A 19,081-nucleotide genomic window follows, 5' to 3' on the forward strand; every position below is an offset into this window, starting at 1 on the left:
GGTTCTAAAGCTGCTTGCCAAATTCAGGCAACAGCACATTGCAATACGTAATTCAGAAACCTTAAGTTACAATAAGAAAAAAGCATTCAGTGCCACTCTATTCAGTACATCCTGTACCTGATAAAATGGTCACTGGGTGCATGTTTGTGATCTTATGCTGTTGTAGTTCATTCACTTCAAGTTTCATACAACACACAAAATGCTGGAGGAACTCAGCAGGCCAGGCAGCATTTGTGGAAAACAGTACAGTCAACAATCTGAGACCCTGCATCAGATCCTGCCCGAAAATTCCGACTGTACTCTTTTCCATAGATGCTGCCTGGTCTGCTGAATTCCTCCACCATTTTGTGTGTGTTGCCTGGATTCCCAGCTTCTGCAGATTTTCTCTTGTTTGTGACTAGAGGTGTTGTGCATTGAGAGATGCTCTTCTGCACGCCGCTGTTGTCTTCTTTTTTTTAGATTTTTAGATTATGAGAACACTCAGTCCTCTTTTATTGTCATTTAGAAATGCATACATGCATTAAGAAATGATACAATGTTCCTCCAGCGTGATATCACAGAAAAACAGGACAAACCAAAGACTAACATTGACAGAACCACATAATTATAATGTATAGTTACAGCAGTGCAAAGCAATACCATAATTTGATAAAGAACAGACCATGGGCACGGTAAAAAAAAAGTCTCAAGTCCCAATCGACTCCCGAGTCCCCAGTCCCGATCGACTCCCGAGTCCCCGATAGCAGGCGGCAAAAGGGAGAAACTCCCACCGACAACTGCCAATGCACTGGAAGCACCCAACAACAGCCGACACTGAGTCCGTCCGTCCGAAAACTTCAAGCCTCCGACCAGCCTCTCCGATACTACCTCCTGAGCGCCATCCTCTGCCGAGCGCCTTCAACCTCGCCCCAGCCGCCGAAACAAGCAAAGCCGAGGATTCGGGGCCTTCTGCTCCAGAGATTCCGGTTACCACACAGTAGCAGCGGCAGCGAAGCGGACATTTCAGAAGTTTCTCCAGATGTTCCTCTGTACTCTCACGTCCATCTCCATCAAATCAGAATTGTGCACGGTCCCCTACTTGACAGATTACAGATATCATTCACCGGAGAGGCTGCGCGCGCTGCGTCACACCGCCATCTTCTCCTCCTCCTCCCAGTGGAGCAAAGGCCATCAATGACCTCCCGTTTCTGTTGTCCTCTGTTCTGAGCCAGTTTTTCGAGGATGGACCGCGAGTGTCCCCATCAACTAATTTCGGCCTCAATGTCTCTCTTCTGTGCGATCTTTGGACGTCCCTTTTTCCTCTTTCTTTGGGGATTCCATTTTGGCAAAACAGTCGTCAGCTGTGCGGGGCCCTGATGACTTTCCCTGCGCTGTGTCATGTGCTCAGTTGATTATGAGCCTCTTCTCACAAAGTCGATGGTACAGTCGGAGTTCATCAATGTTTCTGTAACCCATTGTATTCACTGCACAGGGGATTGGCCCGTACAGCTACACCAGAGCCCTGTTGTCCGGCCTTACCCATTTCCACCTCTCGTGACAAGGTCCTAGAGTTGGATTTTGAGAGGTGCACCACTGTTGTTACGAGTGGTTATTCGATTTGCTGTCACCTTCCTGTCAGCATCAACGAGCCTAAACATTCCCCTCTGACCTCTCTGCTTAACAAGCCATTTTCACCCACAAAGCTGCCTCTCACTGGGGATTTTCAGTTTTGCTTTTCACACCATTCTCCATAAACTCTAGAGACTGTTGTATGTGAAAATCCCAGGAGATCAGCAGTTTCAAACCACCCTGTCTGGCACCAACGATCATTCCATGGTCAAGGTCACTTAGATTACATTTCCTCCCCCATCTTGGTGTTTGATCAGAACGACAACTGAATCTAGTAATGAGGAAGTTTGAAACATCCAGGCAAGTGCAGAAGGCGAGCACCAACCATCTGCCTTCTGTTCACTGACCCGGGGAAGGAGTAGCGGCCTGTGTGGCCTATCACCAAGCCCAGTGGGTAGGCCTCTGCGTGTCTTTCTCTTTCGATGGTATTGGAGGGCGTTACCGATGTTCTGTCTTTAAGGATTTCGATGATAGACAATGGATTTTGTCCAGTCTTTATGGTTTTTACATTCTGTGTTTTCCACCTGTTCTTTTTCATTGTTCTTGTCTGGGGGGTTAGATTTGGGGATCGATATCCTTGTTGTATTGCCTACGGGAGAGGGGGATGGGGGGGCCAATGTTCTTGTTGCATTTTTGTGCTGGGGGGGTGGGTGTTTGAAGGGTTGATGATCATATTGCCGTTCTTTTTTTGTGCAGGGAGGGGGGTGTTTGCTGTTCCTCTTTGAACTGACTTCCACAGTTTTTCTTTGTTTCATGGTCATCTGAAGAAGACGAATCTCATAGTTGTATACTGCAGAGTTATACTTTGATAATAAATTAATCTCTGAATTTTTGAACTTCTTTGACCGTGTCACATGTTTGTGTCCTAACCTCATCCTCGAACACAAGGAAGGAATTAAAGTGGTCAATATCAGCTCTGAAGCAGATGTTTGGCACTCAGTAGCAACAATGAGGAGGACAGATGACTAGGAGTTAACTAATCTACCATACTACTCAATCGTGCCTCAGGGAAATATTTCAGTCCTTTCAACATGACTGTGAGCTAGCTCTCCTCAATATATCAAAGAGAACTTCGCAGCTTCTCATAACACAAGAGGCTGTTCAGCCCATCGAGTGTATCCATGCAGAAGACTGCTCTTGTTGTGGCAGGAGCAACCTCTCTCTCCCTCACTGTAAGTAACTTGCCTGTCTGAGATACCGAAGTGCTGGGTTGTGGACTGTAGTTCTGATGGTCTCTGGATCAGGGTCTCTTTGGGGGCCCTTGCTGTGGCTTGCATGGTGGGAGGGTGTGGGGTGGTGCAGTTGGGATCGGTGCTTTTGCTGGCACTAGTGAGGATGGGAGGGGAGGGTCAGTGCTTTTGCTGCTGCTTGTGCAGAGGGTGGGGGAAAAGGGGGGTTTGGGAATTTGATCTATCATTCATTCTATGGAGTCTCTTGTTTTGTGGATGTCTGTGAAGAATAAGAATTTCAGGTTGTATATTGTATACATTCTCAGATATTAAAGGAGCCTAAATCTAAATTTAAATCCTTGTTCTCAGAACAATCCTATCAGTTCCATTTCTCCTCTTATTTCGCTGCATCCCAATTGCCCTTATTAATTCCCCTGTCATCCGTCCGCACCAGAGGTTACTTACAGCACCCAATTAACCCCCGGCAAGTCTTTGGATGGCTGGAGGAAACTGGAGCACCCGAAGGAGACCCAGGCAGTCACAAGGAGAACATAAAAACTCATTACCGACAGTGGCAGGAGTCAGGATCGAACCTGGGTCCCTAAGCTGGGAGGCAGCAGTACTGACCACTTCACCACTGAGTCGCCCAGGGAGTCTGGGAAGTGCCAGTTCTGCTTCCCTGTCAAGCTACCTCAGCTGAGACAGGAAGTCCGTTCTCCTATTAGATTCTTTGATGGAGTGGACTACCAGGTGATTTGATGATCTGGTACAGCAGAACTGAGCCCAGGCAAGTGGAGGTGAGGCAAAGTCCAGGAAGTGGGGGAAGATCCGTGGTTTGATCGATTTAGACGTTGGGCCAAACTGGAAAGTTTGGGTACAGGCCCAATCCGGGCAGCAGGGCCTGGACTCGAGATCATATCGAATTGGCTGGGCCTAATTCCAAGAGCAAAGAACGACCGAGGTTAGGATGATTTCAGCACTGGGCCAGATGGAAAAGGTCAGGGTGTCGGGGCCAGAGGTGAGGGATGGGCCACACCAGCTTACTATTCTGCGAGGTTTACTCGTTTCTGCGCTGAACGAAGGCTGTGGCCTGTAACTAACGGACTCCTGAATCGGCTACAGTGATGACTGGCTTCATGGCTGTGGACTCACTTTCAAAGGTTTCAAAGGCACATTTAATGTCAGAGAAATGTACACAATTTACATCCTGAAATTCTTCTTCTTCGCAAACATCCACGAAAACAGAGGAGTGCCCCAAAGAATGAATGACAGTTAAATTTTAGAACCCCAAAGTCCCCCCCAGCTGCCCCCACCCATGCATAAGCAGCAACAGAGCAACGATCCCCCCCCAACAAAAAGAGCATCTGCGCCTCCCCCACCCACCCGAGCACTCGAGCGTGCATTTCGCGAACTTCACAGTTCTGAATGTTTTATTTGCATAATTTGTTTTATTTTCTGCACATTGAGTGTTTGATGGTCGTTTTTAATGAGTTCTATTGGGTTTCTTTGTTTTGTGGTGATCAGTGAGGAAACTAATCTCAAGGTTGTATACGGTGTACACACTTTAATATAAATGTACTTTGAATTTTGAACTTTGAACTCTCTTCCTCAGCTATTTACCTCTTCCATTTTATCACCTTCCAGCTTCTACTCTGTTTACCCACCCCCACCCACCCACCTTCCACCTCACCTGGTCTCACCTATCACCTGTCAGCTTGTATTCCCTACGTTCCTCCCTAACTTCTTATTCTGCCTTCTGCCCCACTTCCTGTCTAGTCCTGACGAAAGGCCTCGGCCCAGGATATTGACTGATCGTTCCCCTCTGTAGATGCTGCCTGACCTGCTGTGTCCCTCCGGCATTTAGCGTGTGCTGTTTCAAGCTGCAGAATCTCGAACGTTCATGACCATTCGTCAGGTCTGGAAAGGAAGAAGGTATTTTCCCCCCCTCCCCCCTCTCACTTTTTCCATTCCTCATTCTGGTTGCCCTCTCACCCCTTCTCTTCTCCTCACCTGCACATCTCTTCCCTCTGTTTCCGTAACTCCTTCCCGTTTTTGCATGCTCCACTCTCCTCTCCTATCAGAATCCTTCTTCCTCAGCCCTTTACTTCTTCCATCTATCATCTCCCAGCTTCTTACTTCACCCCCCTTCTCCGCTGACCCACCTCCCCCCTCACCTAGTCTCATCTATCACCTCCTTCCCCTCCCCTCGATTTCTTATTCTAGCTTCTGCCCCCTTCCTTTCCAGTCCTGATCAACAGCCTCAGCCTAAAATGTCAACGCTTCATTCCTTCCCATAGATGCTGGCTGAGTTCCTTCAGGCAGGAAGAGTTACAAGAGGGACGTTCACTTCAAACGGAGATGAGGAGGAATTTCTTTAGCCGGCGAGTGGTGAATCTGTGGAATTTGTTGCCACAGGGCAGCTGTGGAGGCCAAGTCATTGTGTATATCTAAGGAAGGGTTTGACAGGTTCTTGCTTAGTCAGGGCATGAAGGGATAAGGGAGAAGGCAAGGGATTGGGGCTGAGAGGGAAAATGGATCAGCATGATGAAATGGCAGTGCAGATTCGATGAGCCAAATGGCCTATATATGCTCCTATATCTTATAGTCTTAAAGTTAGAAAGGATTAGAATTTCCGGTTATCCGGTGGTACGTTGTAGGTTGTTGGGTGAGGACAATTATAAGCCCAGCTGTAATGCTTTGCACAGATAGTTTATCAGCAATTATATTCTGGCTTTGCACGAGAGCATCACCTGCTTCAGCATCTGGTTTGGACAGTTCCCAGGCTCTGAGTGCCCAATAAACAAAAAGGCATTAACACAATCCCAGATCAGAGATGAGGTCATTGACTTGAAAAAGATTTTGGGAATTCTGCCACCATTCCCTACAAATTAGATTCCTTGTTCCAACTATATCACCGGGAGAGCTGCCAGTGTAATGCTTTCTCACCAGAGGGTGGTGAATCTGTGGAATTCATTGCCACAGATAGCTGTGGAGGACAAGTCATTGGGTTTATTTGGAACGGAGGTAGATAGGTTCTTGATTAGCCAGGGAGTCAAAGATTATAAGTAGAAGGCAGGACAATGGGTTGAAAGGAATAATAAATTAGCTATGATGGAATGGTGAAGCTGATTTGATGGGCCGAATGGCGTTGTTCTACTCCTCTGTCTTGTGGTCTCAGAATTACAACTCAATCTCCCTTCAACTCCTGGTATAAATGGTGGCTCCGCAAGTTACTCTCCTGGCTCGGTCTGGGTCCAGATCCCACTCCAGTCCAGTATTGAGGGACAGATGCATCTCAGAATTCCTTGCCTCAGAATTCCTTGGTCCAGCTTTGGAAAAAGGAAGAGGCTGTATATTTGAAAACAGGCCTAGCTTGGAGTAAAGCCATGTGGCACCAACCTCTGGGTCTCTTGGATTCTAGGGGGAAATTCAGTGTGGCATGGTAGCATAGCAGTTAGCCCAGTGTTTTACACTGCCAGTGATTGATTGGAGTTCAAGTCCTGCTGCTGTCTGCATGGACTTTTCTCATCTATAACTTTGACAAGCTCAACGGAAAGTATCCTGACTGGTGGTGTCATGGTTTGCTACAGAAACACCAAGCCCCCTATGAAAAGTATGGATGCTGCCCAGTCCGTCATGGGTAAAGGCCTCCCCACCCTTGAGCACATCAACAGGGAGCACTGGCACAAGAAAGCAGAATCTATCATCAAGGACACCCTCCATCCAGGCCATGCTCTCCCCTCAGTTCTGCCATTGGGAAGGAGGTACAGGAGCCTCTGGCTCACACCACCAGGTTCAAGAACTTCATCCATCAGGCTCCTGAATCAGCATAGTTAACTTCACTCGCCATAGCTCTAAACTGATCCCCCAACCAATGGATTCATGCTCAAGGACGCTACAACTCATTTGCCATATTTCTTTTTTAGATTATGAAGACACGCAGTCCTCTTTTATTGTCATTTAGTAATGCATGCATTAAGCAATGATACAATATTTCCTCCGGTGTGATATCACAAAACACAGGACAGACCAAGATTGAAAAAACTGACAAAACCACATTATTATAACATATAGTTACAACAGTGCAACAATACCATAACTTGATGAAGAAGTCCATGAGCACAGTAAAAAGTTCAAAGTCTCTCAAATGTCCCACATCTCATGCAGACGGGAGAAGGAAGAAAAACTCTCCCTGCCTTACCCGACCACAGTCCGACTCTGAGTCATCCGAAAACTTCGAGCCTCCGATCAGCTCTCCGACCCGAGTACTGGGCGCCACCTCTGTCCGAACGATTCGGGACCTCAATCTCAGTCACCAACAGCAGACAAAACCGGGGATTTTGAGGCCTTCCCTCCGGAAGATTCCCGACTGCGCAGTAACAACAGCAGCGAACTGGCGTTTCAGAAATTTCTCCAGATATTCCTCTGTGCTTTCACGTCTGTCTCCATCAAATCAGAATTGTCCACGGCCCCTATTTAACGGATACGATATCATTTTTCACCGGAGGGCTGTGCACGCGCGGTGCGCTGCTCTCTCCCCTCCCACCTTATTTATCCATCTATTTGTTTGTTTGGTTGGTTGTTGTATTTTCAAAGATTGTCTTCTTGTGTGCATTGTTGCTTGTCAGTTTTTGCATGTATTTTTTCATTGATTCTACTGTATTTCTTTGTTCTACTGTGAATGTCCCTATAAAATGAATCTCAGAGTAGTGTATAGTGACACATAGAGCACCTACTGTGGATAATAAGTTTACTATGAACTTCGAACTATGGATGTTCTTCCCATTTCCGTGTCAGTTTCCTCCAGGTACTCCGGTTTCATTCCACTTTCCAAAGACGTATGGGTTAGGGTTAGTAAGTTGTGGGCATGCAGTGTTGGCACCAGAAGTGTGTCCTCAGACTGTGTTGGTCATTCATGCAAAACGATGCATTTCACTGTATGTTTCGATGTTTTTGATGTATACGTGACAAATAAAGCCAATCTTTATTTTCAACACCATTTCTGGTAGGAATTTCATTAAGACTAGAAACTTGTTTCTGATGTACAATTTGCTCAAATGGTCTCACCAGCAATGAAACATAAAAAAATCACTTCGGTATCAAGTCACCCTTAGCTAAATGAGTTTGGATTTAGACGGAATACAGCCAACTCCCACGAAGCCCATTACCCCTGAAACATGTCGTTCAAAAGGTCAACATTCGAACTTCTTCCTTTGGCTGCATTGAGATCAGTAACCTCCTGTCATCTCCGATGAATAAATGTACAGCCCATGTCAAGATCGCAGCCACTTCCAGCTTCCTACGATTCCAGACTGGTGGCACTGATCTCGTGATCTGCTGCCCTCTGGTTCAGCAGAGAGGTCACCCAAACTTCTTCTGCAAGTTAGCACAAAACTCATGCAGTGTGGAGAGGCTCAGCGACTTTAAATTCCTCGATGCCTTTATTTAGGTGGTCCCCAGCATGGAGGTGCAATTATGAAAAAGCACAGTAGCACCTCTAAGAGTTTGTGGCGATTTGGAGACTTCTAAAACTTTGACAAACTTCTATAGATGTGTGGTGGAGAGTATATTGACTGGCTGCAAGCCAGCCTGGTATGGAAAAACCAATGCCCTTGAACAGAAAATCCTCAAAAAGTAGTGGATACAGTCCAGTCTATCACAGGTAAAGCCATCTCCTCCTTTGAAGGCATCTACATGAAACACTGTCGCAGGAAAGCAGCATCCATCATCAGAGATCCTCACCACCCAGGACATGCTCTCTTCTCACTGCTGCCGTCAGGAAGAAGGTACAAGAGCCTCAGGACTCACACCATCAGGTTCAGGAGCAGTTACTACCCCTCAACTATCAGGCTGTTGAATCAAAAGGGATAACTTCACTCAACCTCACTTGCTCCATCATTGAAATGCTCTCACAACCAATGGGCTAATTTTCAAGAACTCTTCATCACATGTTCTCTGTATTATTTACTTATTTATTTATATACTATTTTTCTTTCGGTGCTTGCACACTTTGTTGTCTTCTGCACTCTGCTTGAACATCCTAGTTGGGCACTCTTTCACTGATTATATTATGGTTATTATTCTATAGATTTATTGAGTATGCTCACAAGAAAATGCATCGGTTATCGTATGTACTTTGATAATATATTTGCTGTGACCTTTGAACTTTTCCCTCCTTCATGTTCCTCAGACTTGGATCACCTTAGCACACTGGAGCAATGACACAGAATCTGTCCTTGCAAGCACATCCAAGTCCATGGATCACTATCAGAAATCCATCCCAATAATCCACCCCATATCCCGAGACTCTTCATGCCCATTCCAGTCTCTCCAATCTGACGGAGGAACCTCTCAACATCTGCCGTGTCAATCATCTCAGAGTCGTATCTGTCTGGACGAGCTCACCTCCCACTCATCTGAATCTCCGTGAATGCTTGGTTACATCTCCCAGTTCATCTCGTTCAGATGACACATGTACCACATAGTCAGATTGAGAATCAGAATCAGGTTTAGTACCACTGGCATATGTTGTAAAATTTGTTAACTTTACAACAAAAGTGAAGTTAACAAACAAAGTTTTCTCTTTCAGGGTTCTTTTGAAGACCCTGACCTGGAGTGACATACTGACTTCGGTCCTTTGCAGGAATGGGACCTGCTCTTGGGATTTCATGACTGGCCGTTATTCGACATGGCAAGGATGCGGCCAAAGAGCTTAGCTTGCATTTGGAGGTCTGAGATCTCGCAGCTCTGGAGATGGACAGTTCGAAAATCAGTGTCCCGGCGGGAGATCGATGTGTCATGTGAGTTGGAAGATCTCTGACTGTGTGCCCAGAGACCTGAGATCTTTGGGCACAGAGCTCGGAAAAAGCGAAGCAACGGACTTTTAACATCGTAAATCAGTGAGTTGTTTGTTATGTCTTCCTTCTCGCTGTGATATGGAGACACCTCTTTCTCCCTTATTAGGGAGAGAGAGAGCCTGTGGTGTGTCAAATACCAGGTGAACGAATTGTCTTTGGGGTACTGCAAATTTGTGTCTTTGCTGTTGCTTTGCTGCATGCTTGCGTGCTCGGTGGTGGGTGCTGATTTATTTTTGTTGGTGGGGGAGGGTGGATTGTTGCTTTGTTGCTACCTACACGTGGGAAGGAGGGGAACTGGGGGTGGACTTTGAGGTTCTAACTTTTAACTGTAATTCATTCTTTGGGGGCACTCCTCTGTTTTCATGGATGTTTGCAAAGAAAAAGCATTTCAGGATGTATATTGTGTACATTTCCCTGGCATTAAATGTACCTTTGAAACCTTTGAAAGTACAATGCCATACATGAGTACAGAAAAAAAACTGATTTACGGTAATTAAGTATATGTATATTAAATAGGTAAGTTAAAATAAGTAGAGCAAAAATAGAAATTTTAAAGAAGTATTGAGGTAGTCCTCATGAGTTCAACGTCCATTCAGAAATCAGATGGCAGAGGGGAAGAAGTTGTTCCTGAGTCGTTGAGAATGTGCCTCCAGCCTCCTGTGCCTCCATCCTGACAATAACAATGAGAACAATGTCCTGGGTGATGGGGGTCCTTAATGATGGACGCCGCCTTTCTGAGGCATCGCTCTTGAAGATGTCCTGGATACTACGGAGGCTTGTACCCATGAGGAAGGGGACTAAGTTTACAACTTGCTGCAACTTACTTTGGTCCTGAGCAGTAGCCCCCCATCGCCCCACACCAGACGGTGATGCAGCCAGTTAGAATATGCTCTCCACAGCACACCAGTGGTCCTAAACAACCGAAGGCAGGGCAAATTCAATTCTACGTAGAGTATGAAGATAGAAGTGTTGGCTACCAAAATATCAAATAGCTTGCTATCTTTCGAAGCACTAGTCGCTCCGCTGGTGATAAGAATAGCAGTTTAATGGACTTTGCCAAGATTGCAACATCAACAGGGACTGGGGACTGGGTTTTATGCAACTCTTGAAAGAGAAGTAAGTTCAGACACATTACAGCAAAAATACCACTCGGTTTACATGACAGGCTCCACCAACTACATCAAACAAATGCAAGTGCAATGTTACCATTTAATTTTGAGAGGACTACAATGTATAGCGTCTACAGGCAAGATGCAGATAAAGTTGAAAGAGTACAGGGAAAATTTACAAGGAGAACCTGAGTTATATGGAACAATTGAATAAGTTAGGATAATATTCTTTGGAACATAGAAGATTGAGGGGCGATTTTAAAGAGGTATACAAAATTATGAGGGGTATAGGGTAAATGCAAGCAGACCTTTTTCACTGAGGTTGAGTAGGACTACAACCCGAGGTCATGGGTTAAGGGTGAGAGGTGAAAAGTTCAAGGGGAACATGAGGGAAAACTTCTTCATTCAGAGGGTGGTGAGAGTGTGGAACGAGCTGCCGGTGAAAGTGGTGCATGCGAGCTCAGTTTCAAGTTGGGATAGGTATATGGGTGGTAGGGGTGTGGAGGGCTATGGTCCCGATGCAGATGGATGGGAGTAGGCAGTTTAAATGGTTCGGCATGGACTAGATAGGCCATTGGTCAGATTGCATTTGGAGTTTTGCGAGCAGTTTTGGGCCCATACCTGGATGTGTTGGCATTGGAGAGGGTCCAGAGGAGGTTCACAGGAATGACTCCTGGAGTGAAAGGTAGGAGGAGCTTTTAATGGCTCTGGACCTGTACTTGCTGGAGCTTAGAAGAATTGGGGAGGGGGGTTCTCATTGAAACCTTTCAAATACAGAAAGGCCTAGATAAAGTGGATGTAGGGAGGATGTTTCCTATAGTGGGAGAGTCTAATACCAGAGGGCACAGCCTCAGAATAGAGTGATATTCATAACAGCGATGAGCAGCAATCTCTTCAACCAGAGCGAGGTGAATCTCTGGAATTCATTGTCACGAGTGGCTATGGAGGAAAAAAAATCATTGGGTATATTTAAAGCAGAGGTTCTTGATTAGTCAGGGTGTCAAAGGTTACAGGGAGTTTGCTCATTCATTATGTGCCATGTCATATAACATAGGAAATCTTGGTCTACCATGATTGTTCTTAGCAAATTTTTCTACAGAAATGGTTTGCCATTGTCTTCTTCTGGGCTGTGTATTTACAAGACGGGTGACCCCAGCCATTATCAATACTCTTCAGAGATTGTCTGCCTGGTGTCAGTGGTCGCATAACCAGGACTTTTGATGTGCACCGGCTGCTCATACGACCATCCACCACCTGCTCCCATGGCATCACATGACCCTAATCGGAGGATAAGCAGGTGCTACACCTTGCCCAAGGGTGACCTGAAGGCTAGTGGAGGGAAGGAGCACCCAGCCACCCTGTTATAGGAAGAAGGCAGGAGAATTGGGTTGAGAGGTCAGATAAATCAGCCATGATAAAATTGCAGAGCAGACTTAACGGGTCGACTGGCTTCATTTTACTTCTAAGTCTTACGACCTCACTGGACATTGCCAACAATGGCTGGGTTTTATGCAACAATTGAGTGAGAAATAAGTTCAGACATATTACAGTTCCAAATATGGCCCACTACTTCTCAATCAACATGGCAGACTTAGCCTCAAATTCAGGGTAGGAGATTGCTGGGTCATTTCTAGCTGACAATCGCATGCATTACTGCATTGACTTAGATTTACGTAGTCTCGTTATAGTGAAACTTCTCTGGAATACAAGAACAGGACTAATCAAAATGAAATCAATCAAATCAAATCAAGTTTAATTATCATGAATGCAGCCGAGCAAAGCAGCCTTTCTCTGGGGCCAAGTTGTAAAACATACACAGCACATTCAAAATGGCAAAAAAAAACGTAAACACGCAAAAAAAAACACATAAAAAGTCCAAGGCCATAAGCAACGTGCCCTTTAAGAGATGCTTAAAGAAAACAGGACGGAAGGCCAATTATGCTTCTATGTCTTATAGTCTTATATAAGGAGGAACATTTCAAACTTGGGATATGCATAATCATGAATGATAAATAGCTAAAACAGAAGAGAACATTGGACCTCTGTTACAACCTGGTTTCTGTAGAGGCAGCAAGCATCTTTTGCCGTGGTCCAGTGGTTAGTGCGAACACCTCTAAGTATGGAGATCATGGAGCAATGTTTCATTCTAGAGACTTAATCCAATTTCATGGCCAGATGGTGCACCAAAGCAGAGATGGTAGCGTGTTTTTTACATGCATGTAAAATGTGAACAGAAATAGGCCGCATTGGTTCTGTCAGAATCAGAAATGGGTTTATTATCATGGACGTACGTTGTGAAATTTCTTGTTTTGCGACAGTCGTACAGTGCAACGGACAAGAATATTACTCCGGTACAATAAGGAATAACAAGTGCAAAAAGACGGGGGTAAATAGCGAGGCGGTGTTGGTGGAACATTCAGAAATCTGATGGCAGGGGGGAAGAAGCTGTTCCTCAGACATGAACTGTGGGTCTTCAGGCTCCTGTGCTTCCTCCTTGATGGTTGTATGGTGAAGAGGGCATCGCCTGGAAGTCTCCTTGTGGCAAAAACCTTTGAAGGTTTCCTTGATGGAGGACGGACAAGTGCCCATGATGGAGCTAGCTCAACCAACAACCCTCAGCAGCTTATTTTGATCCTGTCCCGTGGCCCCTCCATTCCAGACGGTGATGCAACCAGTTAGAATGCTCTCCACGATGCACCTATTGAATCTCTGGTGACATAGCAACTCTCCCTAAACTCCTTCATTTAATAACATCATGACTGTTCTAATTATGACCTCAGTGCTGTTTTCCGGTCTACTCCAGAAACGCTAAGTTCTCTTTCCCATCAAGAATCTGCTTTAAAATTGAGCGGGAAAGTAGCGCAGTGGTCAGCGTAACTCTATTACAGCGCCAGGGATCCCCGATCGCTGTTCAGCTTCCTGCCACTGTCTCGTAGCAGTTTGCACTTTCTCTCCATGGCCATGTGAGTTTCCGGGGCATGCTCCGATTTCCTCCCTCATTCTAAACATGTACAGTTTAGGATTAGTAAATTGTGGGCAATGCTACATTGGCTCCAGAATCACGGAGCACAAAGTTGGACTGTGAAGGTCGTTGCCGCAAATGGCGAATTTCACTGTATGTTTCGATGCGACGAATAAAGCTAATCTATATTCAAAGACTCAGCTTCCACTTGAGGTAGAATTTCCCAGTATTTATTTTGTTGTTCCTTTTCGTGCCTTGTGGCACACTGGGCAGCATTTTTTGTCATTTCCTTAGCATTTGTCTGTTTTTTTTAATGAGGCCGAGTTACTAGTTCGACATTCAACCCGGCAAAGATGGAAAGCATGCAAGGGGCTAGCCAGATTTGAACCTGGGACCATTCGCCTCGAAGTCCGGAACTGATGCCACCACACCACCGGCCGGGTAACTTTATTTTTATATATGTACTTAATATTCCACTATTGAGACTTTGGAGAGGATGCAGAAGAGGTTCACCAGATTGCTGCCTACTTTAGAGGGCAAATGTTATCACAAGAAGCTGGATAAACTTGGGCTATTTTCTCAGGAGCGTCGGAAGCTGAGGAGAGATCTGATAGAGCTTTACAAGATTTTGAAAGACATTTATAGAGAGGATAGAGAGTATCTGTTTCCCAGGTTTGAAATGCCTAATACATGTATTGAAGGTGGGGGTGGTAGATTCAAAGTCAAAGTAAAATATATTATCAGGGTGCATATATGTCACCACATACAACCCTGAGATTCTTTTTCTGTGGGTATACTTAGCAAATCTATAGAACAATAACTGTAAACTTTAAATATCAGGAACTGTAAACTGCAAACAAACTGTGCAAATGCAGATATAAATAAATAACAATAAATAACGAGCATGAAGTAACGATAAAGCAGTGTCCTTAAATGTCCCTAAATGAGTGTAGCTATCCCTTTTTGTTTAAGATCCTGATGGTTGAGAGGAAGTAACTCTTCTCTGAGGGTGCAGAGGAGATTTACGACGATGTTGCCTGGATTGGGGAGCGTGCCTTATGAGAATAGGTTGAGTGAACTCGGCCTTTTCTCCTTGGAGCAAGGGAGGATGAGAGGTGACCTGATAGAGGCGTGTGAGATGATGAGAGGCGTTGATTGTGTGGATAGTCAGAGGCTTTTTCCCAGGGCTGAAATGGCTAGCACGAGAGGGCACAGTTTTAAGGTGTTTGGAAGTAGGTGCAGAGGAGATGTCAAGGATAAGTTTTTTATGCAGAGAGTGGTGAGTGAGTGGAATAGGCTGCTGGTGACGGTGGTGGAGGTGGATACGATAGGGTCTTTTAAGAGACGCCTGCATAGGTACATGGAGCTCAGAAAAATAGAGGGCTATGGGTAACCCTAGGTGATTTCTAAGGTAAAGACATGCCCAGAACAGCTTTGTGGGCTGAAGGTCCTGTATTGTGCTGTAGGTTTTCTATGTTTCTGTGTTTTTCTTGAACCTGGTGGTGCGAGTCCTGAGGCACCTGCACCTTCTACCTGATGGCAGCAGAGAGAAAAGAACATGGTGTGTGGATGTGAGGGGTAAGTTTCTTACTCAGAGTGGTGGATGCTGGGTTTGGTGGTAGAGGCAAATACATGAGAGAGTTCTAAGAGATCTTTGAATAGACACGTGGATGTACAAAGAGGGAAAGATATGGACATGGAGCAGGTTGGAGGGATTAGTGTTTGTTTTTTTTTAATTTGCTTTTTAGCCAGTTTGGTGCATCATTGTGGGTCAAATGTCCTATTCCTGTGCTGTAATGTTCCTTGGTCTAAAAAAAGAAGACTCCAATTCTTTCAGTTTTTTCTGCATTATATATAACATCCCAAAGGCAATGCTTTGTATATTTATATTACAGTACAAGCAATAATTTGTCTACAATATAACTGAGATACTGATGAGGCTCTTGTCTCAATAATATCACTTTGCTAACAACTGTCATGGGATTGTTCAGCGATTTCTACTGCAAGGTCTAATAGATGATTCAGTATTCACTCTTTGCTGAAGACTTCAAGTTATATTTTCTAAATTAGTTCATTCTTCCAATAAACACTTTACATAAAACTTGACTTGAGGTACTTTACATAAAGTCTTTGGGGACAAGTAAATCTTCAAGTTTAATGTTATGTTTTATTTCTTACGTATCATTTTGATGGAGAAATTTCATGTTAAGCTGAGAAAGTAAGATAATCAAATCTGAAGTGTGATTTGATCTTCTGCCAGTAGATTTAAGGAATTTCAGGATGTATATTGTATACATTTCTCTGACATTAAATGTACCTATCTAGGACTCTCTTGGTGGCGCTAGATGGAGTAGGTCATTTTTGGCTGGGCTTCAGACATTTTTCAATTTTTATCACCCTTCTATTCTATATATTAAAATGTACCTATTTAAAGGATCACGTGATTGCATGAATGTGATATCTTCTATAGATGTGTGGTAGAGAGTGTATTGACTGGTTGTGTCATGGCCTGGTATGAAGACACAGATGACCGTGAACGGAAAATCTTACTAAAAGTAGTGGATACAGCCCAGTTCATCACAGGTAAAGCCCTCCCCGCCATTCAGCACATCTACACGAAGCATTGTCACAGGAAAGCAGCCTCCATCTTCAGCTCACTTCTCGCTGCCACCATCAGGAAGGACATACAGGAGCCTCGGAAGTTCACACCAGGTTCAGGGACATTTGTTACCCCTCAACCATCAGGCTCCTGAACCAGAGGGGATAACTTCACTCACTCCAACACTGACCTGTTCACACAACCTATAGACTCACTTTCAAGGACTTGTTATCTCATGTTCTTATTTTAATTTTTTTTTTAATTTTATTAAGTGCAATTGTGAACAATAGCCAGATCAAAAATGCTGATCTGGCTGTTTATTATATCTTGATATTTATTGCTTATTTATTATTATTATTATTATTTTTCTATTTGCACAATTTGTTCTCTTTTGCACTTTGGTTGTTTGTGGTTTTGCTAGGAGTAGTCTTTTATTGCAGTGGTTCCCAACCTCTGGGCCACGGGCCGATACCGAGCCGCGAAGAATGCAGCGGTGCACTAGTGGCTGGAACGCAACCAGCATGCGGCACCTAATTAATTAGCTTGTTTATTTCGGCTTTTTTCTTAAAGATGAGCTGGGTGCGTCCCGGCCACCGCTGCACTGCTGCATTCTTCGCGGAAATGTATTGGCCGCCGCCTGGAAGTTGGGGACCACTGTTTTATTGACTGTGCAACACACATCAAAGTTGCTGGTGAACACAGCAGGCCAGGCAGCATCTCTAGGAAGAGGTACAGTCGACGTTTCAGGCCGAGGCCCTTCGTCAGGACTAGTATAGTGTTTGTATTTACTGTGAATGCTCTCAAGAAAATGAATCTCAGGGTTATATATGGTGACTTGTATGGACTCCGACAATAAGTTTACTTTGAACTTTGAACTTTGAATGAGCACGCTCGTAGCAGATCTCTTTTACATACCATGCAGCCCACTACACATCAAAATACAAGCTAACTGAAGAGAAGAGGCCATTGTGACGTATTGATAACTTTCCTGGTAATTGTATCACTTAAAAGATAGCTAAAAGAATGTTCTATGGCAATAGACTGCCTTGACATTAATTTCCCTCTCACTGGGACGTTACTGGGTGTGGGGCAGTAGCGTAGTGACTAGCGTAACGCTTTACACCACGAGCGATTGGGGTTCAATTCTCGCCATTCTCCGTAAGCAGTTTGCACACTCTCATGATCTCATGGGCTTCCTTTGGTTTCCTCCCACATTCCAAAGACGTGTGGGTTAGGGCAATGTCATGAGCTTCTTGGTTCCTCCAGCACCTGTATTTACAAATTGTTGTCTTAACGAGAGTCATTAAGCCGTTGTGCTTTCTGATTAATCTGCTCAAGTTAATTGTGACTGGCACGGGTTTTCCACATTCTATAATTTTTTCATGTCAGAATCAGGTTTATTATCACTGGCATGTGACGTGAATTTTGTTAATTTAGCAGCAGCATTTCCATGCAATACATAATATAGAAGAGAAAAAAATTAATAAATAAAGTAAAAATAATAATAATTAATAAGTAAATCAATTACAGTATACTTATATTGAATAGATTTTTTAAGATGTGCAAAAAACAGAAATACTGTATATTAAGAAGTGAGGTAGTGTCCAAGGGTTCAATGTCCATTAGAAATCGGATGGCAGAGGGGAAGAAGTGAGTTTGTACCTTCAGGCTTCTTTACCCCCTACCTGATGGTAACAGTGAGAAAAGGGCATGCCCTGGGTGCTGGAGGTCCTTAATAATGGACACTGCCCTTCTGAGACACCGCTCCCTGAAGATGTCCTGGGTACTTTGTAGACTCTTGATTAGCGCTGATCGCGGAGTCCTTGTTTGGAGAATAATCTGTCTCGTGGTGTTGCTCGGTCATGTCACTGAAGCTTTGCTGGTATTGCTATGTATAACCTCTTGCTTCCGTCTCTACAGGGGAGTCTGCCATTCCGCCACACTTGGGCACACTTGGGTTCAGTCGTTACCAGCGCTCACCGTTCAGAATCTGCCCATCCTCCACGCCTGGGTTCAGTCATTGCCAGAGCTCGCCGTGATGGGTCAGTAAGTTGGTGGCAGCGACATGGCCACACTTGTGGGCTGACCCCAGCAACTCCTCGGACGGTGTTGATCAATGATGCAAATAATGCATTTACCGCATATCTCAATGCAATGTGACCAACAAAGCCTATCGTTTTTAATGAGGCTCTTATTGCTAATGCAGAGAGAATTGACCATCAACTAATTGTACATTCGAGCAAGATACTGCGACCTTTATTCAATATTTTTATTTGATTTGATTTATTACCCTTCCAATTTTCTTTTCGAAGTTTTAGATTTGATCAGAAAGTTTTTCTTTTTTTTTTGGTCGTATCCTCAGAATGGACTGCCCAGTCCCTTTCTTTCTTTTTTCTTCCTTCCTTTTTTTGTATAGTATAGTAGCTTTCTTTCTTCGTTTAAATTTTAAAGTTTTTTTTCCTCTCCATGATTGATAAGAGGAGAATTAGCTGTCTTCTTTTTTGTTATATACTACATACTAGCTTAATACTAGGTATGATTTTGATAATGTCTATTTTACTCCTTGTATTGTTATTGATATTTATATTTGAGATAATTCTCCTCTTGCCTGTATTTATGCTCCTTTTAAATCAATAAAAAGATTAGTAAAGAAATAAAGAGCAAGATACTAAAGAATAAGTTATTTTCTACGGGTACGAAACTCAGAGTGTCGCGGTGCTACGTTCATTCCACACTAGCCCATGTAAGCGAATGTTGGATGACATCGAAGCAAAAGG

The 19,081-nt window shown here is 44.3% G+C and overlaps 1 long non-coding RNA gene across 3 annotated transcripts in view; it reads left to right on the top strand.

Moving 5' to 3' along the window:
- LOC134338876 (uncharacterized) overlaps positions 1-19,081 on the top strand; it is a 42,040-nt gene that overhangs the window by 5,551 nt on the left and 17,408 nt on the right. Inside the window, exons 1-3 of one of the 3 annotated variants that reach the window (XR_010016300.1) lie at positions 9,541-9,676; positions 14,024-14,146; positions 18,225-18,346. The exons of 1 other annotated variant lie outside the window; for it this stretch is intronic. This is a non-coding gene — a long non-coding RNA (uncharacterized LOC134338876). Of the gene's footprint in view, positions 1-9,540; positions 9,677-14,023; positions 14,147-18,224; positions 18,347-19,081 lie in introns of those variants that run through there. One more of the 3 variants, XR_010016299.1, reaches the window with a different exon arrangement.

The sequence above is a fragment of the Mobula hypostoma genome, chromosome 28, assembly GCF_963921235.1.
Source record: "Mobula hypostoma chromosome 28, sMobHyp1.1, whole genome shotgun sequence".
In the NCBI taxonomy this organism is placed as follows: domain Eukaryota; kingdom Metazoa; phylum Chordata; class Chondrichthyes; order Myliobatiformes; family Myliobatidae; genus Mobula; species Mobula hypostoma.